The sequence below is a fragment of the Hydra viridissima genome, unplaced genomic scaffold (assembly GCF_058129835.1).
Source record: "Hydra viridissima isolate aposymbiotic clone 2 unplaced genomic scaffold, HvirCarnegie_v1 scaffold_7, whole genome shotgun sequence".
Classification (NCBI taxonomy): domain Eukaryota; kingdom Metazoa; phylum Cnidaria; class Hydrozoa; order Anthoathecata; family Hydridae; genus Hydra; species Hydra viridissima.
Genome location: NW_028324306.1, coordinates 5,136,472 through 5,145,800, shown reverse-complemented (window position 1 = coordinate 5,145,800; position 9,329 = coordinate 5,136,472). Strand labels below are relative to the sequence as shown.

Genomic DNA, 9,329 nt, shown 5'->3' with positions numbered 1-9,329 from the left:
ATATAAAGGAGAAAACTTACTTTACAAAAGATATGAAATAATATCAAAGTGCCGATATGCAAAGAAATTTTTGCTATCCTTATTCGACACCAGGGACTAAAACCTTTGACGTCTTTTTGTTTTGTTTCGGTTTAGTAACGTCAGAACTCGTTCTACCATGATTTTAATTTGTAATTTTTAATTGGTTTTTAAGTAACGATATAAACAATGGCTAATGATTGCCGAAAGGCATGAAACTTAGAGTTCCATAAAAAGGTGATTTTTACTCATTTTATTTAAATAAATAATTAAATATATACAGATAGATAGATAGATTGAGAGATGGATGGATGGATGGATGGATATATAGATAGATAAATAGATAGATAGATAGATAGATAGATATATAGATATATAGATAGATAATATATATCCATACACATCTACTGAATTAGTTACAAAGTATCTTAGAAGTCGTTCTGCATTCTGAAGATTTGAGTTGCGAATAGCATTATCACTTTCGCAGAGGAATCTTATAGCAATTTTCAACAATATCTTTAAGGGCAAAAATACCAGTGTAAATCAAAATGAGTGCAACTCAGTAGCTTTCCATCTATCCAACTCAACTAGACTTCGTAGCTGTCTAACAAAGTCCCTTGGGAGTTTACCATTTAAATTTGTTAGCTTTTGAGAGACCTGGTTGATCATGTTGGCTGATAGTTTTCCTGATATTGTGTCTTTTATACAGCCTTTTAGAAAATATATGGTTTTCCGCATAACACCAAGACAAACAAGATGCATATATTAACCAATAGACTCAACATCATGTAATGAACTTTTGCTGGTTTGGTTAGATCTATTATTATCATCTTTGAAAAAGTAACCGTTTGTCCGAAAGATCTGGTCTGTTCTTAAAACAACATTTTATGGTGTGAAAAAACAATGCGACTTTTTAAACTCTTTCCAACAATTGTACACCTTTCTCATGAGTGCAAACTACAATGACTAATGATTCCTTTTAGCATGGCTCTGGCAGGTGCATCGCAAACAAATGCATAAGCAGTAACAATCTAATCGATGTTATCAACATGAAGAGCATTATGTTGCAAATCATTTAACTCATGTATTAAGGTATGGAAATACACATCACACAGTAGCTTTTTATTATAACAAAACAAACCAATAACAAATGGCTCTATTCCTAAAATTGAAGCAAGTATTGGCCATAGTTGGGTAGAGTTTGATTTGAACAAAAGTATGCCATCAATATTGAAAGTTATATAAAGAGAAGTTACTTTGATTGATTTATAAAAAATTTGTTTTGCAATCTGTGTTTTTAAACCTAAATAAATGTTATCACCATAACTATCAATACTGATACTTGCAATTCTTCTTTTTGTTTTTAATAATGTTCTAGAATCTGTAGGTACACTTTGATTACTCTCTAAAAATAACTCTAATGCACCATTAATAGATTGTCTTGTACATCTCTTTGTAAGAGCCCAGTGACGCAGTTTAGAACATAAGTTTTCATCATAAATACTATTTTCATCTTTATTACCAAAAGAAACATTATCTGAGGAATTTTAAGAAACATCTATTTCACTATTGCAATTATTCATATCACTGTCAATAAACAGAAAATACTTATCTTCTACATCATTTGAAATATATGTAAAATTATCATCACTATTTTTATTTCTTATTACCTCAAAAGAAACTTGTTTAGATAATGACATCTGGATAACAGCTAACCGACTTTTCCTCCAGGATGATACAGAACTGAAGACATAAACAAGCTTTAGAGTTTATAATTTGTATCTTGCAAAAATAAAATTTATTTATAACATAAAATTAGCAGAAAAATAGAAATATTTATAAAAATACAAAACTAAATTTATAAGCAATAGAGCATAGATATATATATCTGTGTGTGTGTGTGTGTGTTATTGAGTCTTACTACAGAATGATATTCATAGGCAATAACATAACAATTCCATTGGGTCTTCCTAGTCGATAATATTTTATTCAGATGTTATGTAGCTTAATAAATTTAATATTAAATAAGTCATAATAACTTATTTATTATAACATCAATAACATCGACAAATTTGACAATCTGAAATAATATATAATAGGGTAGAAAAAAAAGTATACCTTGTACTAGGGTGTGATCTTTTGCGTGTAACAATATGAGAATTATCTGCCACAACGTTACTCGATTTTGAACTATGTTTTGTTCTATATTTGTTAAACCTAAATTGATAAAACTTACATATAAGATTTAAAATATGTTTATATAAAATATTATGTGACATTTTATTTTTGTCAAAAATGCATTGCAACGTTATAAAATATCTTATACCCTGATACTTTGTTTATTAACTATTATAAAACTACAATGCAAAATAGTTATATTATTATAAAAATAAAATAAAAAGTAATTACAATAATGAATATATAAACTAGATATTTCCTATAAACATTATATTTAAAAAATCCAGAAAATTTTTGGCGGAAATTATCCTGAAAAATTTCAGAATATTTTTCCCCTTATTTTTTCTCTTAATTTTGCATTCAGCCAAGTTGTTTCTCGATTTTTTAAAGACTTCTCTTAATTTTTGTATGAATGATGACTAAAACCACATAAAAACAACTAGATAGCAATAATATATACTTTAACTTGTATGGAAAACTTGTATATGTATGGAAAACTTTTCGGATATTTGGAAAAAGATGAATTTCAGAAAAATATCCAGTATTCCAGGAATATCCCAAATAAGATAATCCCTGAAATTAAATTATAAAAGATAGTAAATAAAGTAAAGAATATCTTTCCAAGTTTCTAATCACAGGTTTTTATTGTGAAAAAAAAAAGTTCCAAAATACACGATATTTTGGCAACGTAACATTCACGTTTCAATCAAGTAAAATTGTAACCTGGATGAGGTCACCTAAAATATACATGATTGAAAGGTGAAGAAGGAAACTGGGTAAGACCACGCATCAAACTTTATCTAATGAATAAGTTGATATTTTCTCCAATTATAGCTAATCTTAATTTATAATATGATTATTAAATTATCATTTTAAATCACAAATTTTGAACACAAATCTTACTGGTGAGTCGCCAACTGTTTTGGCAACAAGATTTTCAACAAATTAGTGTTGCTATTTCTTTGATCTAAATCATGAAACAATTTTTAAAAAAGCAATGCTATATAGAATATGAACAAATAAGCAGATATTGCAATTAGCCATACTTGAGAGAAACTTGCTTTACATATTGGAAGTTCGTCAACATTGAAAAATAAGTATAATGCAGTTTCAAATACATCAACATCATAATCATCTTTTTGTGGGGAAAACATTGAACAAGTCCGCATTAATAAACTGTTTTATATTGTACATAATAACAATGGTAATAAAAATCATTCCATACATATAACAATAATTTCAAAAATATAATTCAAACATCATAATATAATTCCTACAGAAATGCTTAACGTTTAATGTGGTTTCGTCATTAGCTACTAGGCTTTGAATTAGTTACTAGGCTTTGGAAGAGCGCGTTCTTCAAATGCACGCGGCCATTGGTAAATGCACGCGGCCATTGTAAATGGTAATTTGCTACCATTTACTTAAAATTCGTTTTGTTACTGAAAATTTAATTCTCTTAACATTTTGTCACTAATAAAGGACTTCGCATCCCCGTTTTTGTCTTAATAGTGGCAAAGAGTAATCAAGTTCTTGATGAAGACCTTTTACCAGAATAATAAAAAGTAAAACATTGATTTACATGTATAACAATTTTTTCTTTTTAATATATTTAAGAATTTAACATATATAAGAATTTTTTCTTTCCTCAAAAGTGTTGAAAATGCAAACTGAGCTAATTAATTTGTTAAACACCTTTTTAAATTTAATTAACTCGATATTTGACAAATGCGCAAAACTACAATATTCACCCACCCGTTTAAAAAGATCCCCTAAATTGCGTACAACAAATTATTAGGCGTAAAATAAAGAAAATTTAAAAAAAAAAAAGAACTAAATACATATATTTATACCATTTAAATGACAAAAATTTACAATAAAAGGAAATCAGGTTTTTCTTTATAAATCGTATAAATGCGTCAATCGTAAACCTTAAAGAAAAAAAAAAAGAAATTATGGTACCATAATTACAACAAAAAAAAAAAAAAACACCATATAAAAACTGAAAATCGATTTACCTATTTATAGAACCTACTTTGAAGTGGCAGTTAATATAAACATTTATCTAAAATGTAACTATAAAATCTGTTCCGAAGTACAAAAGGATTAACAATACTAACAAACAAACAAACAAACAAACAAACAAAAAAATCAAATTAAGATGTAAATAGCATTTTTAGCATAATGTTGTCTTGGCTTTTAGTAAATAAGGAAAAGCAGTAAGTTCCAATAATGAAACTACCTATTATTCATTTTTAACAAAAGTCACCAACGCAAAGGTAAGCCAAGCAGTCTATCAACACAAAACATCACAACAATATTACATAAAAATATAATATTTACACCCTTGATCCTAAAATCCAGCGAAAATAACAAACCAAATTAAAATATGAAAGGCAAAATTAGAAAACCAATTTAAAATTAACTATATTTATCTTTTTACTAAACATATAAATACATAAAAACATATTTGTTTTTATATTCAATATTAGTTATTCAATTACTACAAATTTAGGACATTAAAACACCCTAGATTTAAAGATCAAGGTTGCATACTCTCTCATACACATTACGCTAAACATTAACAGACATTATTATGTGTTTCCAGAATAATTAAAAAAGGCTAAACAACACAACCTAGCTTTAAAGCAGTAACACCAACTGGCACTACATACTGACAAGTCACAGCTATGCTACAAGTACACCGCTTGGCTGGCAAGGCTATTAATCTTGCTCAACATAATGCCAAGTCACACCACTTTGAAAACATGGAAACAATATAATTTAAACATATATACAACTATAAACAAATATGGCTTTATATAACACATATAAACACATTTTATAACAATATTAAATGACAGAGATATTTATCAAAAGCCATTAAAAAAAAAATATTAAAATAATAAATGAAGTTATGCATAAAAAATATGCTCAAAACCTACAAACAGTAAATTTTTGAAAGGAAAATCTAAAGACTATAAATTAAGAACATTAGAATATATAACATTATTTGTGTAACACATTTCACCTACCATACCTTGAATGAGATGTTTATCAATTTTGAAAAACAAACTATTGAATGCTCTAGTTCTTGAACATGCAACATAGTTGACCATGAGAGAAACACGGTTTTTTGAGATACACCCCAACTCTCTGAAATGTTTGACCTTGACTTTTATTAAATGGCAATGAATAAGCCAATCTGACAGGAAACTGAAGACGTTTCAGAACAAAAGGTAAATTAGAATCTGATGGAGCCAACAGAATTTGTGGAACAAAAACTTGTTTACTACCAGAAACACCTGTCAAAACCTCTGCATCAATATAATTATTTTGAGGAGCACAAACTTTCTTTTGAGTACCATAGCATAACCCAGCTTTGGGATCTAAATTTCTAAGTTACATTATTACACAACCAAATCTCAATTTTAAACAATGAGGTGGCACACCTGAAGGAGTTAAGCTGTTCAAAAACTCAACAGGAAAGTTATTTCTTTCATGAAAGTCATCATTATCAATTTGATCAGCACTTAAATAAATTTCGACCTCACCCGGCAGCATTCAAGCACTTCTTCATTGATTGATAATGAATCAACATTAGTTGGTGTTAAAATCATGCATTTAGAATAATCATTTTGATCAGCATCTTCAAAAATCTTTTCAACAATCAATCATTTTCTCTAATAATGCACTGATTTTAATGCATCCTTTAAAAGGATCCTCCTCTTTGACAGGTATTGTTCCATTCTCATGTTTTAGTAGCCATTGGGAAAACTCACCTTCCTCATCTTGTACTCTCATATTTTCAGTTAATGCAAACTTCTGCACCCATTGCCAATGCAAAGAACATTTTATACACAATTCTACTATTTCAGCTGGTTGTCCTCTTTTCACAACAGGCAGAATTTGCCTAAAGTCACCGCCAAACAGAATGATTTTTCCAACAAACAGAAAGTTGTTATTGCAAATATCTTTTAACAACCTATCAATTGCATTTAAGGCATGTTCAAGTATCATGGATGTTTCATCAAGCAAAAACAAACTAACTTGTCTTAAAAAATGCCCGCGTATAGAGTTAGGAGTTACATAACATGTGCTACTATCCAATATTGGAACAGGATGTTTGAATAAGCCATGCAATGTAGATCCATTTGTAAGAGTTGCTGCTATGCCAGTCCATACAGCTGTAGCAGATTTAAAGCGCCTACTTATGGTTTCAGCAATTAAATAATTATAAGTAAAGATTTTTCCACTACCAGCTGGTCCATCCGTAAAAAACAATCTAGAATGTTGATTTTCTACACTTGGTTGCTCATTCAGTTCAGCAAGGATAGCATTACATACATTTAATTGATTGACATTGAGCAACAGTCTCATTCAATTGGCTTATTTTTATACCTTACATACATATTTAAACTCATTTTTAAAACAATTATATAAAACGTATTAACACATACACAAACAATAACAAAACACTTTACATTTTTATAAAAACACATTGATAAAACAACTATAGAGCACTTGTTACCACATACACATACATATCAAAAAAGCATATATGCAAACAATAAATGTGTGCAAACAAAAATTTTAAAAATGACGCAAGAAAATTTTAAAAGATTCAAAGTAAACAAAATATATATTTACAAACAATACTCCTTACCTTCTTTTTTTTGCATAAGAACTGTAATCCTCATAACAATCCTTTAACCTTTACATACAATATCATGTGACATGCCATGTCAGTGTTTGCACAAAATTTTAATTTATTTTTTTAAATTTTCTAAAAAAGATTTGATCGAATTGTTCCACATGCTGTTGTTCCATAGTGGTGCAGAAAGTGGAAAAGCCTACATGAAGAGTACCAATTATCCATTCAAATAGTATAACCTTTATTCAGAAGTGGCAACATCATGTATACTACAATTTTTTCAGTATTATTGAAGCTTTTACATTCTTCTGGTAGTTGAATATCAATAGCATCAGTTGGAGTTTGTTTTCCGGTATAAATTCTGAAACGGTACATGTATCCAGAGTCTTCACATAGGCAAAACAGTTTTATTCCAAATCTGGCTCTTTTAATAGGAAGATATTGTTTGAAGAGTAGTCTATCTTTCCATAGTAACAGTGACTCATCTACCGCAATACATTGATTTGGAGTATAAACACTTTGAAATTTTTCAAAAAGTTCCTCTATAACTGGTCGTAACTTGCATAATCAATCTCGATTTGGATCATTAGGGTGAGGTAAATTTCGGTTATCATTTATATGAAAAAACTTCAATAGTAAATTAAAACGATTACGAGACATAACTGCATTAAACACAGGTGTTTGAAATATTTTATCAGTTGACCAATAAAAATGTGTAGCAGGTTTATGAATTAAACCCATAGTCAAGATCAAACCTAGAAACTTTTTCATTTCAGACAGAGTTGTTGGGTTCCAGAAACGAACATAGGAATGTTTTGGTATATTTCTGGGCGTTTCAATAAATTGTTGAGCAAAAAGATTAGTTTGAACAACCAAATGATCTAATAAATCATCAGTAACAAATAATTGGTAATATGTTATTGGTCTAGAGTCAGAAATCTCAACATTAAAACCAGGTTGACCTAGGAACTGATGTAGTTATGGTAATTCACCATTTGCAGGCTTCCATGTACTGTTTAAAAAGTTGGGACAAGTCCAAAGGCTTGATTTTCATTTACTATATGATAATCTAAAGGACTTTCAACTTCCATTTCTTTGATATTCTCGTTGTCTACATCTACAATAGCACGATCTTCATCAAAATTGTTAATATTTATTTCAATGTCTTCAACATTAGTACAATCTTCATTAAAATTGCTAATATTTGATTCAATCTCATCGTGAGAACCACTAATATCTTCTCCACTGTCTTCGTCATCATCGTCACAATCCAAACTACTTAAGTAATTTATTACCTCTTGCAAAGAATAAACTTTTTTATTGAACGACCTTTTTGAAAACCTAAGTAATATAAATCCAATATCATAGGAAAGTCTATGTAAAGCTGCCGGAATATTCCGGCATGGTATTATTTTTATTTTCAAGCGCCGGAAATAATTGGCACAATTTATTTAGCGGTAGTTAAAGGGTTAACAACACCCACATACAATAATTAAATATTACTGTCACTTTTAACAGTTGGTATCTCCCTTCTCATTTATCTCAGTACAAGAAAAATGCAAAATAAGAGAGCAACTTGAGGAAAGGCTCGACGAATATTCTCACGGTCTGCTTTTCGGCAGCTTTTTACTTTATCCCAAATTTTCCTAATATTTCTTCCGGATGTGTTTTAAATAGATTTAATTTTTTTTTTTTTTTTATTTATCTATTATATAGTTTATAATTAAAATTTTTAGAGTTTGTTATCATGAGCGCCGTCGTGTTTTGCATCATCAGCTAAATGTATTAATGAATGAACATTTTATACAATCTGATCTCTACCATATAGCTCTTCAAAAGTCTGCACAAGATATCGCAGTAACTGACTTGCATACCCAGCATAATGTTTAAGTAAGGAAGTACACAACAAAATCCTGACAGTAACAGATAAGTCCATAAAATTCTGATAATATTTTGGAAACAACTTTCCTTTCAAAACAATCGGCCCTGTATAAATCAAAAAAAGGCGGAGCTCAGTAGCCTTCCATCGCCTAAATTCAGTTCATGAACGAGATTTCCTAGAAAACTCTTGAAATATATGGTCGCAAAGCAGCCAGTTTTTCAGAAATGACTACAACAACATTTTGTGACAACCTACACGATGGTGGGCCTTGAAACCATAAGTTTATAATTCTTCTTACAACACCCAAACAAACACAATACATATAATTAATTGGAAGCCCACTTAAAATATTATAATTTCGCTTTGTGAAAGGAGATACTGCTTATGGTTGTTCTGAATCATGTTGATTGAAAAGTCTAGATCAGTTCTTTAAGGAGCAGATAAATCAGGTAAAACAACTTTTTGAGACCGCTAACCACGTTTAATTCATCGTTCACAACAATTGTATCCATTATGTGTTTTAATGCATTTAACAAATGACCGAGCAGGTACATCATAAATAACTGCTTCCAATTTTATTTTGAATGCTTTGCAAGT

At 29.4% G+C, this 9,329-nt stretch overlaps 1 pseudogene; it reads right to left on the bottom strand.

The window, feature by feature from the left end:
• Nucleotides 1-411: 411 nt before the first annotated feature.
• On the bottom strand, nucleotides 412-6,576 carry LOC149885771 (uncharacterized; annotated as a pseudogene).
• Nucleotides 6,577-9,329: the final 2,753 nt, after the last annotated feature.